Source organism: Erpetoichthys calabaricus, chromosome 1 (assembly GCF_900747795.2).
Source record: "Erpetoichthys calabaricus chromosome 1, fErpCal1.3, whole genome shotgun sequence".
NCBI lineage: Eukaryota > Metazoa > Chordata > Cladistia > Polypteriformes > Polypteridae > Erpetoichthys > Erpetoichthys calabaricus.
In genome coordinates, this window is record NC_041394.2 from 33,604,194 (window position 1) to 33,626,398 (window position 22,205).

A 22,205-nucleotide genomic window follows, 5' to 3' on the forward strand; every position below is an offset into this window, starting at 1 on the left:
CAAACATATGGCCCTAATGCAGGGAATAGTCTAAGGCAGGGTTGTCACTTCTAGATTTTTAGCTCTACTGGTTTACTTTAGCCTCTATCCCCAACCTTTGTTTCTTATAAGTGTGAATTAATTTTTCCATTGCTCCTCGTCCACTTAACCTTTCCCCACCTTAAAAAATAGGCTCTACTTCTCTACATGCGAACCTCTAATTCTTATGTTCTCAAAATGTGGCACTCCATTTAGTGTTGGGCGGTATGACCAAAATTATACCAGTGTCACGGTATTCAACAGTATTTTTTCCCCACACATGAGTGGATGTTAACCACATTTTCCACTGCAATTACTGCAGTAGACTGGCTAAGAATAACCGATTCCACTGTCATGAGAAATGAACATTGTACAAAAAAACATTTTAATGTGCACACAAGTATTAATAAAGGTTTGCATGGCCCCATAAAGTGATAGTTTTCAAGGGGGTGGCACTAATGAAGAGAAGGAATCACACTGCATGACAGTTGCAGTCAAAATATAGAATCTTTTTACTGAACAAATTTTGCAAACAACTTAAAACTATAATTTTGACAACATATTTTCAACCATCCAAAGAGGCATTTAGACTTAATAAAATATCCTGAGGTGCTTGTCAAAAGTTGTATTGCACTGAACCTATCTTAGAAAAGGAATAAAAAGTCAATATATTTTGTAAACCAATTGCACCTTCTGTTAATGTGAACAATCTCTGTCCACTGACACGTTAAAGTGACTTTTTAAACAAGTTTACCATCATTAAACTGTGTAATATTTAAACTAATAAATAATAACAATAAAATAAATAACAGTGCAACTTCCAGTAATAATACTTTTACTTCAAGACCAGGTACATTACACAGTATTCACCAAAAAAAAAATAAATAAAACAAGTGCAACTTGGTGATGACATCTTTACCAACTGATCCATCATATTGCAAATTGCATTAATATGGACCTTGTTTCAAGCTAAGCTATATACATAAATAGTAAAACTGCAAGTTGCATTTATAATGCTATTTGTGGTATAGCGGGTCTGCGGCTTCAAAAAAAATATGGCCAGTTTTTAAATCCAGTTGGCCGTGTCCGTCTCCGTGGGCACGATTGCACGACCACGTGGAGTTGAAGAAGTAATTGGGGCAAGTCGCACCTGCACATGCGGGTGCAATCGTTCTCAATTGCTTCATCGGTTTCCTAAGGCATGTGATTAAGGCGCTGCGTCCACGGAGACATATTTATGGGCCGGAAGGATAGGGGGAAGGAAAAAAGAAAAGATAGAAAAGAAGGGGGTTAAAGAAGGGAAAAGGCAATCATAGGAGACAAACCAGACACCAGGAAGGATAAGGCAGTATGAGCTGGGGCTCCGTGAGGGAGTGCAGGCTGAGGCTCTCTAGGGGCTGGTTCGCCCCACTAAGTGTATAGAGTGTGGCAAGCGAGATGTAAGGCAATAACAATAATTCATTTTATTTATAAGGCACTTTACATTAGTAGTAACTCTCAAAGTGCTACATAAAAATATTTAACAAAGACAAAACAAGATAAAAGCAGAGACAAAACAACAATAAATAGTGGCATTCTTGTTAATATGCTTTCCTAAATAAAAAAAGTCTTTAGCTGTTTTTTGAAACAGCACACAATCTGCTGTGTTCTCAAGTTCTCTGGTAGGGCATTCCAGAGCCGTGAAGCAGTGACTGCAAAGGCCTCCCAATGGATCAGAGGAGCGACTGAGTGAGCGCGAAGGAAGACAGGAGGTGTGCCAACCTCGGATGGTCTGGCTGCACAGTGTGGTAGCAGCTAAGCCAGGGGTTGGCAGAAAGGAGTTTGTGCTGCAGAGGCTCTGCCAGAAACACCAGTGATGGGTGAGCCGGGGAGACGGAAGGTGGTGGGCTGCGATCGGGTGAAGAGAGAGACTGCATTTTAACAGATTTATTTATTATGGATTTTATCCCCACATTTCACTGGTTTTATGGATTTGCTATTTATTTGGCTACTGGATTTTTTTTTTAACACTGCACAATGGACACTTGGTTTTACTTTTGACTTTTTAATAAAAGCACTTGAGCACTTTCCACCATCCCCTGGCTTCAAAGAGACTTGTTAGGTCATCTCGGTCATAACTATAGACGGTGTTGGTTCAACAGATTCCCATGTGGGAAGAGGGAGTCTGTAGGGTGACCGGCATCGTCACACTGTTACACAGTACCCGGTACACTGCACGGTATTCAAGTATTGGAGGAAAAAAAAAAAGTGCTACTTGGCTTGCAGTATTATTCAGTACTATAGAAACAGCAGTCACACATTTTAAAATAATAATGGTCCACATCCAGCCTTTTTAAAAACAAAGTATCTCCAGACAACAGACATGGCTCCCTTTTCGGCAAAAGTTCTTCTGTGTCATCGTGTTTAACTTTATCGTCTGCTACAGCTTCAGTTTCAGAATGTTCTCTGTTCATTTTCACCACACAATACCTTCATTAACACATGTACTCCGTTGCATGCATGTTTAGCAGTGTAGCAGTGAAAAAGGTCCCCGCTTAAACATTTTCCCACTGCACCACGTTCTGAACGTTGTTTAAGCTATTTAAACCGGTGTTGCATTATAAGAAAAATCCATATCATAACAAAAATAAACGGTTTTCGCTATGAACCAGTATACCTCCCAGCACTTACTCCATTGAGAGATATTTCGGTCCCTGCCCAGCCTTGTACTTTTACACTGCACTTTTTTTCTTTTTTGAGCTACTACCATTCAAGGCATTTTAATCAAACACCTCTTTTACTTTTTTCCTCCCTGCTACATCTCTTTTTCATGCTTTCAGCTCTGCTCAGAGTGCTGTTGTCCCTTAAGCCCCTACATTATTCGATCCTTAACTCCTGCCAATAAAAAAAGTTCCCAAACTTAGTTTACAACCAACCCCTACCTTTCCTCCAATGTAAGGAAAATTGCTGAAGTCAAGACAACATCTGTAAAACCAAGAAGAATTTCTGATGAATCTGCTCAGAGACTGGTCAGGCATGCAATGTGAACCATCCATACCACTACAAAGAATCTGCAGGAAGAGAATAGCGGTGCACTAATGCACTCTACACCTTTGCTTTCACAAACATGATTTGAATGGGAAAGTCATCCAAAATAAATCTTAAATGTAACCTTCTCACAAAATTCAGTCTTTTAAGTATGAAACACAGCACTTAACTAAGCCAGAGTTTTTTGCCAAAAAAGTGATTTGGGGCCTCAAAAATTAAAAACTTTACTTTTTTTTGCTGCAATAACCAAAGGTATTTTTGAAGAAAATAAAGAATACTGTGCCAACTGTTAAGAGTGAAGGCAAATGTGTTATCTGCTGGAGATGTGTGGTATCCAGCAGCACTGGAAATACCATGCAAGTAAAGAGAAGAATGGATTCTTCCAAGTATCAACAAATCCTAGAAACTAATGTTGTACCATATATGAAGAAACTGAAGCCGAGAAGAGTTTCATTCAAAACATACCTCAAAATAAATAAACTAACCACTAACATACCTCTTGGTCTTTTCAACACCTCCAGGCTTTCCATTTCCTTATCTTTCCCTTTGTGGCGTATACAATGGTATTTTATAGCCCTTTAACCACCAAAACCAAATACACATTTGAGAACTTCTTTAACGTACAGTGGAACCTCAGTTTGTGAGCATAATTCATTCCAGAAACGTGCTTGCAATCCAAAGCACTCGTATATCAAAATGAATTTCCCCATTAGAAATAATGGAAACTCAGATGATTCGTTCCACAAACCAAAACTATTCCTATAAAAATGATTAAATACAAAATATAAAGTAAAAATACATAATACAAATTAGCCTGCACTTTACCTTTGAAAAGAATCATGGCTGGTGTGAGTGAATTTCTAAACTCTTGTGGGATTCTACCCAATGGGACGGCACATGGAAGAGCGTTCCAAAGCAACCGCAGGCTTCCAGCGCTGTAGCAGTTTGCCGTAAAAGCGAATCCAAAAAGATCATGGACATGCTATAAGCGCCTGCCATTGATGGGTGATACAAGGTACATTATAAATGTGCAGGGCCCAAGCTGAATAAAGCTGGTGCCGCTAAAGTACTGAGACTCAGCTTTGTGTTTTGGGGTGCAAGACAGAGACTCACACATTACAACACACACACATGGTTACAATGCTATACTAAACAGTATACACTCGTACAGATGTTGACTATATGAGTGAGGCACGTTGACAGAGCCCGAGAATGGGAGACGATTTTGCGTCAATCCCGCAGCGAGAGAGAGAACCACCATCAGCTCAGTTGTGATCACGTGACGCTCGGCAGACAAAACGAATTATGTACTACTCGTATTGCAAGACCTTGCTCGTTTATCAAGTCAAAATTTATTAAAAATTTTAGCTCATCTTGCAAAACACTCGCAAACCAAAGTTACTCACAATCCAAGGTTCCACTGTATAGCCAGAAGTTCACATAATCCAATACAAGAGGCAGTAGTAGAGATCTATACTGTACATTATAAAATTGATGAAGTGAATAGGAGTATAGGAGGTAGCTCATAAAAAAGCATTCCACTACATAGCACACTGTAGGGATGTCATAATACCAACATTTCAAACTTTGATACGATACTATGTATGTAAATAAGATATCATTAAAAGAAAGTCAATAGCATTTTCAATACTCAATACAGTACATAATGCATGTCAATAAAAAAGTAAATTTCAGTTTCATTTGCATTTGCATTAAAATGTTTACATTGAAAAGAAAAATTGAAATTATAGTCATTAAATGCAAATAAGTAGTGCAATATTTTGTCAAAGGTAACAGTAAAGTTCTGTAATAAATACCAACGCAAACAAGTTCAAATCCGGTATTAAAGTTTTTTATATTCATCAAGTCACAATCATTGCTATGTTCAGCAGTGCTTTACGTGATAAAGATCCATTCATGCAAACCCCATCCATAAAGTGGGCATCACAGCTGGCTAAATCAACTTAATCTTTAGTCACCCATAATTCAGTTTCTAGTTTAATAAACCTGGGATATAAGCTAACAGAGGAGTCGCACAAGTGTTTGGAATTCAGCATCAAAAATGATAGGTTTACATTATATAGTAAAAGTAATGAAATAGAATTTTAAAATCGCACATAACAAAATAATAGAAAGTAACATGCTATGGCAGCTCACTTTGCGGCATAAGTATACAAATTGAGGAAGCAACAGAGTCCAAACACTAAAGAAAGTTGAACCAGAATGAACAGCACAAAATAAAACTGTCCCACTAGTAGAAATAACTACATATTCCACCTTAATGCGCTGAACATTTCATTTAAAACAAAACATGGTTTAACACATCACCATTTATCAGGTTGTATGGTTGCCAATATTCATATGTACTTTGCTTATTATTACTTTATGAATATTTTCAATACAGTAAACCCTCGTTTATTACGGTTAATCCATTCCAGACTATACCACAATGAATGAATTTCCGCGAAGTAGGATTCTTTATTTATAAATCGAATATTTTCGCAGTTAGAGCATAGAAAATCTGTTTACAGCCTTCTAAATACGTTTTTTTTAACATTATTAGAGCCCTCTAGACATGAAATAACACCATTTAGTCAAAAGGTTAAACTGTGCTCCATGATAAGACAGAGATGACAGTTCCGTCTCACAATTAAAAGAATGCAAACATATCTTCCTCTTCAAAGGAGCGCACGTAAGGGGCAGAGAATGTCAGAGAAAGAGAGAGAGACAGAGAGAGAGAAAAGCAAACAATCAAAAATCAATAGGGCTGTTCGGGCTTTTAAGTATGCGAAGCACCGCCGGACAAAGCAGCTGCAAGGAAGGGAGCAATATGAAGGTTGTCTTTCGCATTTTTTAGAGGAGCGTCCATATCCTCTAGACCAGTGTGTGAACAGCCCTTCTGCTCACACCTCCTCCGTCAGGAGCAGAGAATGTCAGAGAGAGTGAGAGAGAGAGAGAGAGAGAGAGAGAGAGAGAGAAAAGCAAACAATCAAAAATCAATACGTGCTGTTCGGGCTTTCAAGTATGCAAAGCACCGCATGGGAAGCATATCGTATATCATTGAGGAGTTTTATTTAATACATAATACATGCTCTGGTTGGGTAGCTTCTCAGCCATCTGCCAATAGCGTCCCTTGTATGAAATCAACTGGGCAAACCAACTGAGGAAGCATGTAACAAATTAAAAGACCCATTGTCCACAGAAATCCGCGAACCAGCAAAAAATCCGTGATATACATTTAGATATGCTTACATTTAAAATCCGCGATGGAGTGAAGCTGCGAAAGTCGAAGCACGATATAGCGATGGATCACTGTAATACATTATTTAAAGTTGTAACTTAACTCCTGCTTGTCTTTTACTTTATGTAACTGCCCGAGGTAATAGACGTAGAAGGGAAGGTGGGGAGAAGTTATAAAGTACAATACCTTATATAAACAATGATAAGTCTATGGGATTTGTGGCATCCTGATAAAGTCTACACAATAAAGAATAAAAAAGGAGAAAGTAGAGTAATATAGAACTCTATCAAGAAAACACACCCATGAAGAAAAAAGTTCTATCCATACTTCAAAAACAGTTTACATGCTTATACGGAGTAGCAACGCATGCCCAAGGTACCACCATATTTCAAAGTTGTTAATCAAAAGCAATAATTGTGTTTATATATGCCTAAGGGTGTCTTATGTTAAATAAATCATAAGCTTCCATGTTGCCTGCCCTCCTTCATTAGTAAAATATGCAATTTGTAAACCTATATCCTATATGCCAAGACAAAAAGGATGTCACAGTTGACTGAATCTACCTTTATCAAAGATCCCACCTACATCGAGCCACATACAGTGAAAGGCAGCATTAAACAGCTGAGGTTCAGACCATTCTGATGATGTATAGTTGCCAATGATTGGTCATTCATATTACATATCACATGTGTAAAAGCTAAAAAATAAACTGTTTCCATCAGAGTGCATAGGGATTGTTTGGTTAATATGCAGTAAGACTTAAAAGTTTGTACTACAGAAATGTTGTCTTCTTCTTCAAAAAAAAAAAAAATACCAATGTGGAAGTCCTAGAAAACTTACAGAATGCAACTGAGAGTGAATCTGAAGACCCTGAGTCAAAATCTGATCATAGTTTTGATTCTGCTGAGAACGAGATATTTGCTGAAGATTTTAATGATACACTTCATTTAGCACTTATAGAGCTCTAGCATCATGGGTTCAATTACCATTCCTGAAGGGTGTCCACTGCATGTTCTGCCTGTGTTAGTTTTCTAAGCAGTGCTCTTTCAATTTCAACTTAGTGTACCGGCAACATTACTTAGCATACAGGAGAGTTCCGTACCTGCACCTCACCGCATCATTCAGTGGTTAAGAGTCCAGTCTTCAATTCAAAATGCCCCTTGTCGCAGGTGGCTGGGTAGGGGGGGGTCAGGGGGCGACCCGGCCAGGACACCCCGGAGGATCGGAAGAGGGCTTACGCCTTCCCCAGACCACGTGGGGGCGACCACCCTGGCGGCTATGGGGACCATGGGTACAGAGCTTGGAAGCTCAACCCTGTAGAGGCTCGTGGTCACCACCAGGGGGCACCCCAATGCCTTGGGAGCCCTGTATCTCAGCACTTCCACCACACCCAGAAGTGCTGGGGGGAAGAGGATCAGGGACACCTGGAGTGCTTCCGGGTGCGCAGCCGGCACTTCCGCCATACTGGGGATTGCCGGTGGAAGATTGTCGGGAGGCACCTGGAGCACATCCGGGTGACTATAAAAGGGGCCGCCTCCCTCCATTCAGGGGCTGGAGTCGAGAGTGAAGGAAGACAAGGTCTTGGAGGAGGCAAGGAGGCAGCCTGAAGAGAGTGAGGCATTTGGTTTTGCCCTGAGTTTGGGGGTTGTGGTGCACTTATAATTGTAAATAAAGTATAATAAACGTGTTGTGGGTGACTTGAATGTGTCCGGGTCATATTCCACACCCTATACACCATCTTTGAGCTTAATGTTGACATACTGGGTGATAACTCAGGAAGTAACTATTTAACAATATTTTGGTAATACATTCATTTTGCACATTTCAAGCTAGCAACTGTATAAAAGACATGGATTATGTGACACGAGTAACGAAAGATTCTCTTTTTTACATGGACATTTTTCTGAACATTTGCCACTGGCCTGCATTGGTCACCAACCAATCCTGTTTATGAGAATCTCTCTTTTGTCCAACAAAACATGAAGTTAAATATTTTTCTCAGCCACCGTTACAAAGTACCTGGGGTAAGAAACATTAAAAAAAATCTTGAATATCCCTTTAACTTTTCCGCAATTTAGAAATAACATAGTTATCTCTCGAAATTCTTTGTATTGACTCATGTGTCAGTCCTTCAAGTGTAGGGACCTATGGAATCAGTTTTTTTCCTTGATTCTGAAATTTATTTATTTTTTTTAACCTGTAAGTAGCAACAGCTACAACAAACAAACAATAATGAAACGGCACTTTAAATTCCTTTTGGTGAAACAGCGCACTAGCACAACTGAACCTTATTTTGCATATCCAATTATCCAGAGGAGCCCAGATCCTCCATGATCCTATATGCTGAGACTCCAGTAGGACAGTGAGTGCCCTCCAGAATTGTAAGCCCTGTTATCAGTTTGATGCATCCCTCTGAGATGAAGGTTAACTTCACTTTTTGGGTCTAGGATATTTGTTACAGCCTGAGCTGATGTGTTCTCAGACAAAAAGAACTTTTTGTAAAGGTGAAAATGTTCAGTGAGGTGCCCTACTGATTTAAACCAGCTATTCCACATGGTGTTTCCTGGCTCGGGGGTTCCTGGCAGGCTTCCTGAAGAAGGCAGACTATACCCACATCACTAGTGATGCAGCCTCACTAAAGTATTTATAGTGCTGCCAGGGCTCTCCCTCCAAACTGATGACATGACACAAGCAAGTTGAAAGTACACTGTTAGGCATAACCTCTTTAAAAACGTGCTGGTATACTTTCAGACAGTATGATGCATTGTCTGTAACCACTGCAAAAATATCATTAACATTGACCTGGCTGCTGTGAAGGAACTGAACTGCTGCCTATGAAAAGGTGGAGAAGGTGCAGCTCTCCATAAAGTCAGCATCTGCCAAAAAGTACTGGTCAAGTATTTCTAATGATTCTTAAACCTTAGAAAATGTGCCTCATTACATATGTAGCTTCATCTACTGCATATCTAAAAATAATTACAAAGCAAAAGCGAGCTAATCTGCAAGACACTAAATCCAGGAATTAAACAGAAAAAAAAGAAAGCGACCCGCTTTTAAGGGCTCATTGAATCTGAGGAGAAGCCTGTTCTGTCCATGTTTGTAGGTGCCGAGTTTATAAAGGCAGAATAAAATTTGGACCTTGCATGCCTCGTCACCGCAAGGCAAAACATTTATTAAATCCAGAAACATTGCTGTTAATTTTTAAATGGGTACTACGGTATGCTGGCAAAACTTGGAGAAAAGTTGTTGTTCAGATTCGTAAACGTTTTTTGACATAGTTAGGGTATCTGAAATTGCTTGCTTCGACATTTCTGTCTTTTGCAGCTGGCTAATTCGTGTGCCTTTCATGAGAAAACATGCAGGAAACATGCGCACAAATAGATAGAGGCATGACTGAATTTCTACAAGAATTGTGTTCGCTTGAAAAGCAACAAACTAGAAAACAGTATCTGAATGATAGAACTACAGATTTTTCAATCATTTAATTTATTGGGAAGTTTTGCAACAGTCAGCCCTTCTGTCTCTAAATTCCGCACATTTCCGTTTTTAAATGTATAATCCATTTTTATGCACTACTTCCATGATTCCATCTGTGTTTTCCGTATCGCGGAAATCATAAGGCCCTACAAGTGCTAAACTGGTTCTATTAGCCCATTTAATTGGTAATGTGTGGTAGCAAATCTTGTATGTATCTTGTGGATTTCTGTCCCCATTTGGCACAAACTCAAAGTATTTCCAGATGCCACTCCAACTGTCCCTCTTTGCCAATTAAGTGTGCTGGTGAAGGCTCCAACGCTGCTCAAGTTGCCATCTTATTAACACCTGTGAGTGGGAAGATATGTGGCTGCAACTATGTCATTCCCATTAGTATCCTACAAAGCTCAGTTATCAAAAGCCACGGTGAACTGGAAAAGTATTAGTAAATTGAGATCAGCACAAAATGCAGAGTTCACTTTGCCCCAATTTCAGTGAAATCTTGTACAGTGCATCCGGAAAGTATTGACAGCGCATCACTTTTTCCACATTTTGTTTGCTATGTTACAGCCTTATTCCAAAATGGATTAAATTCATTTTTTTTCCTCAGAATTCTACACACAGTTTATCAACAAAATTTTGGCGTCTGTATGGAAAAAATTAAGCAAGACTTGCATAGATGGTCAACCCTTCATCTCACTCTAGCCAGAAGAATTAACATTGTTAAGATGAATATCCTTCCTAAACTTCTCTTATTATTTCAAAACATTCCAATATATATCAATAAATCGTTTTTTAAACAGTTAGATTCAATAATAACCTCATTCATTTGGAACTCAAAACACCCACGTATCCGAAGAGCAACCCTACAAAGACCTCAGGCAGAAGGTGGCATGGCTTTACCTAATTTTCAGTTTTATTACTGGGCAGCAAACATACAAGCCATAAAAACCTGGACACAAATAAATGAACATACACAGGCTTGGTCCGCAATAGAAGTAAAATCCTGTAGTACTTCTTTATATTCCCTGCTCTGCTCTCCAATAAATGAAAGTTATCGCAAATATACTAATAACCCAATTGTGCTTTACTCACTCAGAATATGGAACCAAATTAGAAAGCATTATATTGTGCAACGGTCTTTTAAGTGTCCCTGAGGGCTAGGGAAGAATCTGCTAATACTGGACCAATAATTGAGGCCAAAACTGAGACCTGAGCTATGCAACAACAGTGCTAACCATGCCTAAAGCAACAAGAGATGCAGAAGGAACAGGCTCCACAGACAAAACACAACAAATAGCCTCCAACTTTTCAAGAAGTAAGAAGATATACACGTCATTGTTCACAGGTGTTCCAATCATCAAGACACTGATCGACCATGCCATACAGCATTTTTTTTGATGTTGCACTTTAGCCAGCATGCAGTCTCCATGAGCAATCGCATCATTTTTGCTTGCAATATGTCTGTGCAGATGCTTTGACTTAATTATTCTATCAAGAATACAGAAAAACCTTTAAATTATATTTAAAAAAAAAAGTTCTATTATATTATCCTCTTTAATAAAACCCCTGTGTGCGTCCAGTGTCTGTGTGTGTGTGTCTTCTGGTGAAGTGCGCATGCGCGGGGCACGGCGCGATGCTTCAAAGGCCGTCTGATGTGTCACACAAGACAGAGAGGGCGGGACCTATAAAATATCGCGCAGCCGATCCAATCGGATTTCGGTAAATGAGGTAAGCCCTAAAACATAAGGCACGAAAAATCCAATCGGGTACTGAGACACGGAGACCAGCTTCCCCAAAGAGGTGGGATTAGTGTTTGTTGTTGTGCAAGTGTTCACTCTGAGGATGTCAGATTTGCGATTAAAAAGCTGGGCCTGATAAAGTGTAAAGTGTCAGTCGTTGAAGGGGTTTTCCTAAATATACGAATTTTCATGATATTACAATAGGATGACTTTTAAAAATAGATTTATTTTCGCGCACATAAAATCCGTTGCTGGGGAAACGCCACACATAAAATAATCAGCTGCACACCAGCACAGATTAAAATACTTTCTGGGGAACTGCACAGTACTTGCTGGAGAGATGCAACAAGCACGATTATCAGCTGGACGCCACACATTACATCAGTTGCTGGGGAGACTCTGCTGATTGCCCACTGTTGTGACAGATAATTAAACGCACATTACGGACATCAAAGCCAGTATTACTATCAGAAAATTACAGGCATTTTACGGAAATACAAACCAGTATTACTGCGAGACTGTTCCTACTAATGTTTATGCACTACTGTTCTAGCACCCGTTATTGTAACGGGCTTAATGTCTAGTAATGAATATTTTTCCATAGGGTCTCATGTGTTTGACTCGGGGAGGGGTACCCCTCTAAGATTTGTTCTAATTGCCACCATGGCTATTCTTATGAATTTCGCTAACTCCCACTTTCCTTATATGGACTTGGCACACAGCCAGCAAAACTACAGGTGCTCTGGCCACCAGCACTCAAAGATCGGTTTGTGCTACTCCATACCAGCACTTTGAGCTTCTGAGTACTGACAGAGCCAGTGATAGAGGGGATCAGCGTTACATAGTCATGAGAAACACAACATGCTTAATCCAGCAGTAAAGACGCAACATACAATGAATCTGGGCAGAATAATGAAGCATTTTCAGAACATCCTCGTTATGATCAGCAAGCATACCCTTTTTAAAAAAAAAAAAAAAAAAGACAGGCAGAGTGCAAATCTGGCTTGAGTACCAATAGGATATTCGGATACTCACTGAATTTCCAGGAGAATATTTGGCAAACAAGATCACCAGCAAACACAGCATTTTTGCTGTGAAAAACACTGACAATTTTCACCAAACGAACATCAGGAATAATGTAGATGGAAGAATCACTATCATGAGACTTGAATATTGAAACAATTCTGAAAATGTTATAATCTATACTTACACATTTTGATAACCCTTCCACAGTGACTTTAAATTTTTGCATTGCTTTCCTTCTTTGTCTATCTACTAATTCAAAATTACATTCTGGTTACATTGCACATCATACAAATGAGAAGTCAATTACTTTCAGTACATAGAGGGAAGACATGCGGTACACTGCAAACTATGTACATTGGATCAACTCTCCCTTGCACTAGCACATAGAGTTCTTCCCCAGTAACACACTGTCATGCCACATTTTGAAATCACAGTGTCAGTTACGTACCTTCAGTTTTAATAGCGTTTCATAGCTTTTCACTTTTGTTATAATTAATTTACTATACATTGTAATGGCCGATAAACATATACATGTGGTGTTGGAATTGTCACAAAAAACTGAAATTATGAAACATGTATGAAATGGCGAAAGTGCTTCAAGTAGGTCTTCCTACTCCGTAAATGAAGCAAAACAGTGACTGATATAAAGTGTGATGCCGGCAAAATTGAAAAACGTGTTGATTAATGCTAATGTTCTTCTGTATTGTAATTTTCTTTTTAAATTCTGCTTGTGTTGCACTCTGTTGGAGCAGAAAGGGTGGAATGAATGCTATAAGTGAAGGGAGTGGCTGAAGGGCTTCTGCTCTGTAAAGGGGAGGACACACCTCTTAGGAGATGTGTGAAAGGAGAAGTTAGGAGGAAAGCTTTCATTTATTGTTTTGGAGGTGTCCTCTGTAACCCAGATAAGACAGGGCACCATTTGTTACAGAATGAAGATTCCAAGTAAAACGTAGAAAACTCTAGTACCTATGAGTTGTATTTGTTTATTAGGCTGGTCGTTACAATATTATATGAATTAATTAATTTGGTCAAAACTATATTTTGTTAATATAGTTTTGTTTGTAAATAAATACGATTATTCACTAATCTACTCTATATTATTTTTAAAGTAGCTGTTCCGTTATCCTGATAGCCTCAGTCTTGACCCCTGACGGATAATCAAGGTTTTACTGTATAACAAATATTGCATACCTCACGCAACCTGCAGTGGGCAACACTGCCCAATACAGTTCAAAATAAAGCCACTGAATTCAATCAAACCACTGTGCCATTAATTTAATAGATTATATCAGGCAGTATTAACATATAAAGGGGGTCCTCGGGTTACAACGTCGCGACATACAACTTTTCGAGTTTACAACACTCACTCTCATAAAAACTTAAAAAAAAATTGAGACATGAGTGTTTCAGCTTATGCTGTTAGTGTCATACTTACGGACTATGCGGGCGAACTAGTTTGGTTGTGCATGGCGGAAGTATGTGGCGTTTGAATGAGGGGGTTGGCGAACTAGTTTGGTTGCGCGCAGCACAAGTGTTCCATTTGTGTTGCTTTGTTTAGCGACATTTTGGCCCTTAACATGGCTCCTAAATGAAAGTCAGTCTTTAGATGGTAGTGTTTCAAAGAAGAGGAAAGCCATCACGATGGAAGTGAAATTAGACATTGTAAAGAGATCAGAAAGAATAAAGGTAAGGAATTTTTTTTTTTTTTTACACATTTTTGTCATTTTTTTCTGTTACTACAGTACAGTATATTTCTGTCTTTTCCTTTTTCTGTGGCTGAGTTGTGTTATGTTCTAGATTATGATTTTGCAAATGTGTTAGGATAGGTAAGTGACTTAGGCAAGAGTGCGTTTCGACTTACACCAAAATTCGGGTTACATCACTTTTGTAGGAACGGAACTGTGTCGTAACCCGAGGATCCCCTGTATCCATTTAAATCCATGGCTCAAATGATAGATTTTTTTAATGGTCAAGTTTAATTCTTTAATTTTACAAGAGCAATATTCTATTGTAACTTGTATTTACTTTAATTTACTGCCAAAAATGTTTTTCTTGGAATATGATTTGCTCATAAAAATACAAGAAGCTGCCAGCTGTCAATTTTTGGACACTATGAGGAAACTGGATATTTACATCTATTACATTTATTTATGAAGTTTTATCCAAATTAACTGAATAATCAAAATGGTACAGCACAGTCCTTTCTAAATTATAGGTTTAAACCCATTTTGTTCAACTGCAACCAATTCACTACTTGAAGACTGTCCGAACAGTTTTAGCTGAATTGAAAAGAAAATGTAAAACTAATGGAGAAATTAAGTCTTGTGAAATTAGTGTGGTTTACTAAAAAATTACACCTTTAAAAAATTAATCCTTGCTCTTCAGTTTGGAACTAAATAAATTCAACTCTAGTAATGGATTAAATCGTAAGTAACCTGGTTGCATGTCAAACAGTATGGTCGTTCACCTTAATATGTATAATATACATTTCCTTATTATTATTATTTTTTTTCTATTTATGTGCTTAGATTTTCAGGTGAGGGAAACATAAGATGAGGTATGGTTGTTTTACTCGCTAATCATGGTACATGTGACAGTAGTGACCCTATAAACCTATAAGAAATGGCAAGTAAATTGACTCCTTACCCATTAGTCCACTCTCCATTCTAAGCAACCTCTCATGTAACAGCAAGACAATCTGATAACTGATTTATGAACACAGGATGAGTCAAAACAGAGGAAGACGCACAATCATTCTGCGAAAAAGAAAAAACACACACTGCAACTGTAACAAAAAAGGCTGGCCTAATAGCAGAGTAAAGTCTATTCACACAGATAGTATTCTTGACTTTACATACCTACACAGGAACAAAACACAATATAGCCTACCATAACAATTAAAGATTGGACACAGGAAATACCTCTGAGGTTGCCCTGAATTTCACATGACAATGAAAACCATAGATGTCAACCTGAGTCTAAACGAAGAATTTATGAAAGAGATTTAATCCAGCAACAAAAATTGTGAAAGTTAGTTTTAGGCTTAAAATAAACACATGCTTACATATTTTGGGAAGAGTGAATTTAGCAACACTGTGCTTTTAAAAGAAGAAAGTAAGTATGAATTCCACACTGGTATGTAATGGCTAGAAACAATCTGGACACCAAGTGTTCATTTGGATTGTACTGAAACCCTTTCTACATACATTTTTCTTTTCAGTTACAATATGTGACTGACCCTTCTAACAAAACTCACACTCATTCCATCCTTCCACCTTCATCACAATGCATCTTTTCATCCAGTCTTCACCATGAGTCTACTTCATCTAACCCTGTGTCTCTCCACACCTCTATGTCAATCTCCTCTCTAAACACTGCACTCACCATCCCCTCCCCTCAAAGTAGAGCAATTACACCTAATTTTTCCCCCATTTCAATTCCACTAAAATCTGGATCACTTTCAGTTTTCACTGGTTAGAAAGGCAGACAGTAAATGAAATACTTGTAACGCAATTGTTTTGTTAGTACTATTACTCCTAAAGGAATGCTGATCACTCTCAGCAAACTAGAAACAATCTCCTCACTCTCAGGCTCATGTATGAAAAGCACAGAAATATATGACAAGTGGCAAGCTTAATATTAGATCAGGGTAAATGGAGCAGTGTCAGGTAAAGTGACTCACTCAGGGTAAGACAATGAGTCATTGATGGGGGCTGAGCAAGCAACCATATGGATGACAGTACAGACTTAGCCATTAGGTAGTTATACTGTATGTCAAGCACAATACTGAAACTAATTTGGAAATAATTACAAACACAACACAGTGTCTATCATTGGTCCCCCATAAATTCAGAACCCCCCTACTGATCACTAATTATATGGGATGCATGTGTCCATAGTCTTTCTGATGGGTACTGCAGAGTGTCACCCAGATAGGTGTGTGTTACATTAACTGGTGACTCTAAATGTCCCCACTATGAAAAAAATATGGATGTGCCAGTGTTGTCTGCAACAGACTGGCTCTCCATACAGGCATCAATGTGTCCAACGCTGCTAGAATATGACACCAAATGGATTAAGTGGGAATGATGATGGAACAGTGACAATAAAAAGATAAACCTAAAGTATACATTTAAAAAACAAGTGATGTATGTAAGAAAAAAGGCAGTAGCTAAAATTAAAACAGTGACACCGACATTATCACAAAGACACAATCCAATTATATTCTGAAAAAGATGGAGTAATAAAAAAAAGAGAAGTTCATTAATCCATCCATCCATTTTCAAACCTGTTTATCCTGAACTGGGTCACAATTAATGCAGACATTATTGCTATTGCTTTTATGTCCTAAACAGGAACAAATCTGACTAACAGCACAGTCAATACAGAATGTACCAAAGTATAACTGAACAGGACCCAGCCTCTTGCACAAGGCTTCACTGAAAGTGGATGTATGTTTATCACACACAACATACACAGTATGTCTACACATCTCTGCTCACTACTAATACTTAGACTACCAAAGAAAAACAATTCACTCTAAAATTATAAGCTACTTATAGTCACTGAGCTAACCTTCCATTTTTCTATCCTGCTTATACAGAGTGGGGTCAGAGGAAAGCTGGCGTCTACCCCAGTAACCATGGGGTGCAAGGTAGAAACAATCCCTGTACGAGGTGTCAACTAATCACAGGCTGAACTCAAGTTTATTTTTAAACAACAACAACAACAGTGGCAACACTTAAAAAAGAACAAATAAAAAAAAGAACAAATAAAAAAATATCAAAGTGAAAAATGCAATGAAACATTTTAATGTTTAATATGAGTATTAAAAACTTTACGTAACTCAATTGCACCTCTGAATCATTTAGGTAGATGTGCCTTTTGCATCAGGAGTAACAAACTTATCAGAAAAGGAACAAAACACATTAGATTTGAAAATCACATGACCACCAACAGCAATCTAGAAACCATCTCCTCAGTATAACAGCAGTAATATTTTACTTCTTTTAACATTTTGATTTACCATTTATTCATAGGCCTTTAGCCATTTAAAAACCCATGCACAAAATAAAAATTAGCTGTAATATAGTAAACAAGTCAGATAAACTTCTGACCTATTAAAACATTGCAGCGCAATGGTTTGGGATTCTACCTAATGGAGTCCTGGGTCTGAATCTCAACTCAGCTCAGCCTTTGCATGCACATGTAAATTTTTAGTCATATAACCCAAATAAGCATGTTACATTACACAAGACAGTGTGAACATGTGAGAAAATGTTGTACAATGTTGTGTAATTGACTAGCACCACATACAGGGCTGAGTATGCTCTTGTACCAATTGCTGCCAAGATGGATTTCTAAAAAGCTGCACAGGAATTTGCAGTGCAACATGCGCAGGTGGTTAGACAAAGATAACCCATACCTTCAGAGTACAAACAAAGATCCTCAAAAAAACATGTACTGTATAACAAACTTATTTTCCTTATTGTGTAAAAATAAAAAAACACAACAGCAAAGAAAGACAAAGGGGATGATGCACAAATTTTAATTCTGACTTTCTGACAAACAAAATCAAAACTGTAGTAATATGTTCTTTTGGGATGGGTTAAACCACAGTTCATATCAAATCACGGGCTAAACAGCTTTCCAACAGTAGAACGAATGGCGTTATCTTGAAATCACTGGTGACCACCAGAAATAATCTGGAAAATTTGTCAATCTCAGACCGGTCACTTCCTTGTTATCTACCAAATGAAAAGCGTGGGGTAAGAAGTGTGTAGCATAAAAACATGTAAATATACTCCGGACAGCAAGCCCATCTCATACCTCCATGCCCAACTGGCATCAGGTGGAGCAACTGGACCAAGAATCCCCCCTTAAACTGCGCATCACAATCCAACCCCAAAACTGTAAAGCACTACTCAGTCAACTCAACATGAAACAACCTCAAAGAGTTGCACAACCATTTTTCCACAACCAAAAGGTTGCACAACCATTTCTCCCACTCGACTTAAACCCAGAAAGCTAAAAAGTGTAATTACTCAACACAGTGCATATACAGGCTGAATGGAACTTTGTAAACAATAAGTAAGTGCGTACACACAATAAGCGCGTACGGTTCTCTCGGCCCCGCACAGACTCCCTTTACTAAGCGCATGCAAGTCATATAGCAACATAAATACAGCCAACACTGACAAATGCAACAGTAATAAACGTGGATGAAAACAATAAGCGAGCCATGCATTCCAAGACCCTGTCCTGCTCCAGGCCCAGACACCGAGACATCGCACTCCCCCAGCACAGAGCCCCGACGCGGCAGCACAGTCTCCCGAGCAGCGGCTGTAAACACGGCCTCAGCAGGCTGCTTCGGCTACTCTCGCAGCAGGCTCGGGGAGCTATGTAAAATGCATTTGCTGCCCGCGTCGTAGGCATCGGTGCCAAGTAGCTATAGTGGGTGCCAAAAGCTAGGTGTCGGGGCTGCTTGCGCCCCAAATCGTAGCTGCGTACTCCCGGCCAGTAGCGCCTAAGCGGCGCCGGGGAGGAGGTAGAGACGAAGGCGGGGGGGTGGGGGTGTCCCGGGGCCCGAGCCGGTGCGGGAGGAGGGGGAATCCCATCCTGTGTCCCCCCGCAAAGGAGGGGGTACGACACTGCTCAGGGCCCGAGTCCCCAGCACCAAGCAGCGGCTGAAATCGAGTTTTCTCCGATTAATCGAGAAATTGGTTCGGGGGGCGAAAGACTCACCGAGACGGCGGCGGAGACGGCAGCGCGGGGTCTCCAGCTCAGGCCTGCACGGGCTGGCTGCAGGACCCGACGAGAGGGAGGGCGGGGCGTGGCGGGGTGGAGGAGGCGGGCCGGAGATGTGCCTGAGTAAAACGACAAGGAAATATAGGAATAGATTCCACTCGCAAAAGCAAATGTCAAGTTAAAAGTGTAACGAGAGGTTCGTGCGTAAAAATGCAATTTAAAAGAATGATTGCTCGTTTGGTGGTTCAGAGCAGAAAAAACAGACATATAAGCATCACGCATGTGCAAAAGAGATTCGGACCTGAAAATACAAATGCATTTTTCACTAGACGCTACTGACAGTCACAATTAGAATCACATTTATTGGCCAAGTACCCTCGTAAGCAAAGAATTTGACTCTTGTTTCAAAGACTGTCCAAGTATTGCTACATAGTTTACCTTGCTTTGGTCCAGTAGGCAATATTCAAGAACACATTGCTATATATAAGGCATGCTATAAAATCAAATTAGTAACAAATGTATATACATAAAAACTGAATTCTTAAATAATTATTTGTTTCAACAAAATTGAATTTGGCCTATTTAAAAGTTTTGCTACTGTTGGCATACAACTATTTCTGCTTCTATTTATTTTAACAATTGGTAGTAAATATCACCTCCCAGAAGGTAAAATTTGGAAACAATTATTTAAGCAATGTATCTGGTCCTTTACAGTCTTACCCACTTTTCTTTTTGCTCTTTTGTTACAGAATTCTTGAAGTCCTAATTTCGTTTCTCCACAGAAAACTGGCCCCAATTGGGCTATGTTCCGAAGTTTATTTCTATAACATCTACATTTATTACTTTAATTCAATGTGACTTAGAGAAGACATCAATATAATCAAGTAAGTATCAGTGTGGGAGACTGTTTAAGAACAAGTGTTACAGGAAGAGGTTACAAAATTGATCTTCACAAGTGAAATCAGAAATAAGAAGTGAGTTACAATTCCTAGATTGTAAGATCCCAAGTCAGTTAAGCAGAACTTCACTAACCAGGAAAGTATTCAAATTCTTGTTAAACTCATAGGAGGAGTCAGAATTCCAAATGAAAGTAGGCAACTCATTGCACCAGCTAGGAGCTATACATAGAGAGTCTGGATTTGGATTAAATACCATACAGAAGTGGCATCAACAAACACCATTCATCAGCAGTCCTGAGTGATGGAGAAGGAACACAGGACCTAACAAGTATACTTACAGTAGGTGCTGATCCTTTGACTGCTCTTTGGGCAAGCATCAAGGATTTGAACTTAATACATTCCACTACAGCAGCATTTCTCAACCGTTAAGTATTTGCAACCCGAGTTTTCATAGCAGTTTTAAGCGCGCCCCCTAACTAACGTTTTTTTTGAAACCCTAATAAAATTTATTCCTATATTTTTTGCTGCCGATACACCGCTACAAGTTTAAAATTTCCCTACGAATAGTGAAATTACGCCACATATGGCAACATTCGCGCCCCTTTTTTGTTAGGGGGGTTCGCCCCATAGTTTGAGAACTGCTGCACTACAGGAGGCCAGTGTAGTGGTCATGACATGGGCCCGCCTCAGCTGGATGAACACCAGACGTGCCACTTTATTTTGAATCATCTGCAGTGGCTTGATGGCACATGCCAATACTCCTGCCAGCAGAGAGTTGCAGTAGTCCAGACTTGGCAACAACTAAGTCGGGACCAGGAGTTGTCCTGCATACTCTGTTAGATATGGTCTGATCTTGTGGATACTGTATAGTGTGAATCTGCAAGACAGAAAGATTGTACTAAACATTATCCCTGAAGGACAGCTGGTCATTGATCACCGTCCCCCGAACCAGGCCAAAATTAAAATGTCAGTACATTCTCACATACAATTTATAATAATTCTTTAAAATGCTAGTGAAAATGTTCATTCTCCCCTGCCTTCTAAATATACAGCCATGTTCTTGGCATTTTTTGTAAATAAACTGCGTATTTTCATTATAATTCAAGCTATTACCCAATATGGGTTCCAGGTACTTAAAGCTACTAACTCTCTCAACTTGTTCTCCATTCAGGACCAGTGGTGTACTGGTTCAGCATTCTTCATAAAATCAATGAGCATTTCATTTGTCTTCCTGAAATTTAACTGGAGTTTCTTCTCCTGCCACCACCTCTGCATCGTCTTGGCCTCTTCATCAAAATATGCTAAATTGTAGAGGTGTCCATCCATGCTGTATCATCTGCCAACTTCACAGCTAAACACTTGCTGCCAGCTCTTCTCAAGCTGTTAGTATAGACAAAGAAGAATATAGGGGCGATCACTGTGCCTTCTGGTGCTTCTATCGATGTGTAATGGACTGTACAAATATAATTATCAATCTTAACAAAGACACATTGTTTAGCACACACCCAAGATAAATACAAGACAAATCATGTAAACATATGCATACAAACTGCAAGGCAGTGCAAGAACTATTGAAATAAATACTGAATAAAGCATTAGCTATATGTAAGAATATTGCAAGATAAATGGGGTCCAGACTGAGCAACAATAGTCAAAATAACCATTTGTGAGTTTGTTGGTTTGGCGAAAGAAACTGTTCTTATATCTGCTTGTTTTAACATAGTTTGTCCAATAGCATCTTGCAGATTAGAGAAGTTCAAAGAGGTTGTGGCTTGGATGCGAGGGGCCAGTAATGGTTTTCATTACTAGCTTTGTGACTCTCGAATAGTACAGCTCCTCCAAGGTGGGAAGATTGGTACCAGTGATCTTCTCAGCAGACCTGACTATTTGTTGTAGCCTGTTCTTGTAATGGTTTAGTTGCTAATCAAAACCACACTGTAATGAATGTGCTTAGCACAGAGATTATATTTGCTGTTTAGTACTGAATCAGCAGCTCCTGTGGTAGACTAAACTCCCTCAGCCATCACAGGA

At 39.2% G+C, this 22,205-nt stretch overlaps 1 protein-coding gene across 3 annotated transcripts in view; it reads right to left on the reverse strand.

Moving 5' to 3' along the window:
- bicra (BRD4 interacting chromatin remodeling complex associated protein) overlaps window positions 1–19,304 on the reverse strand; it is a 175,023-nt gene extending 155,719 nt beyond the window's left edge. For 2 of the 3 annotated variants that reach the window (XM_051936191.1, XM_051936187.1), the window contains exon 1: window positions 19,273–19,303. The gene's annotated coding sequence lies outside the window, so the exon portion shown is untranslated. Of the gene's footprint in view, window positions 1–19,272 lie in introns of all 3 variants that reach the window. The other variant, XM_051936195.1, reaches the window with a different exon arrangement.
- Between the last annotated feature and the right edge of the window lie 2,901 nt (window positions 19,305–22,205).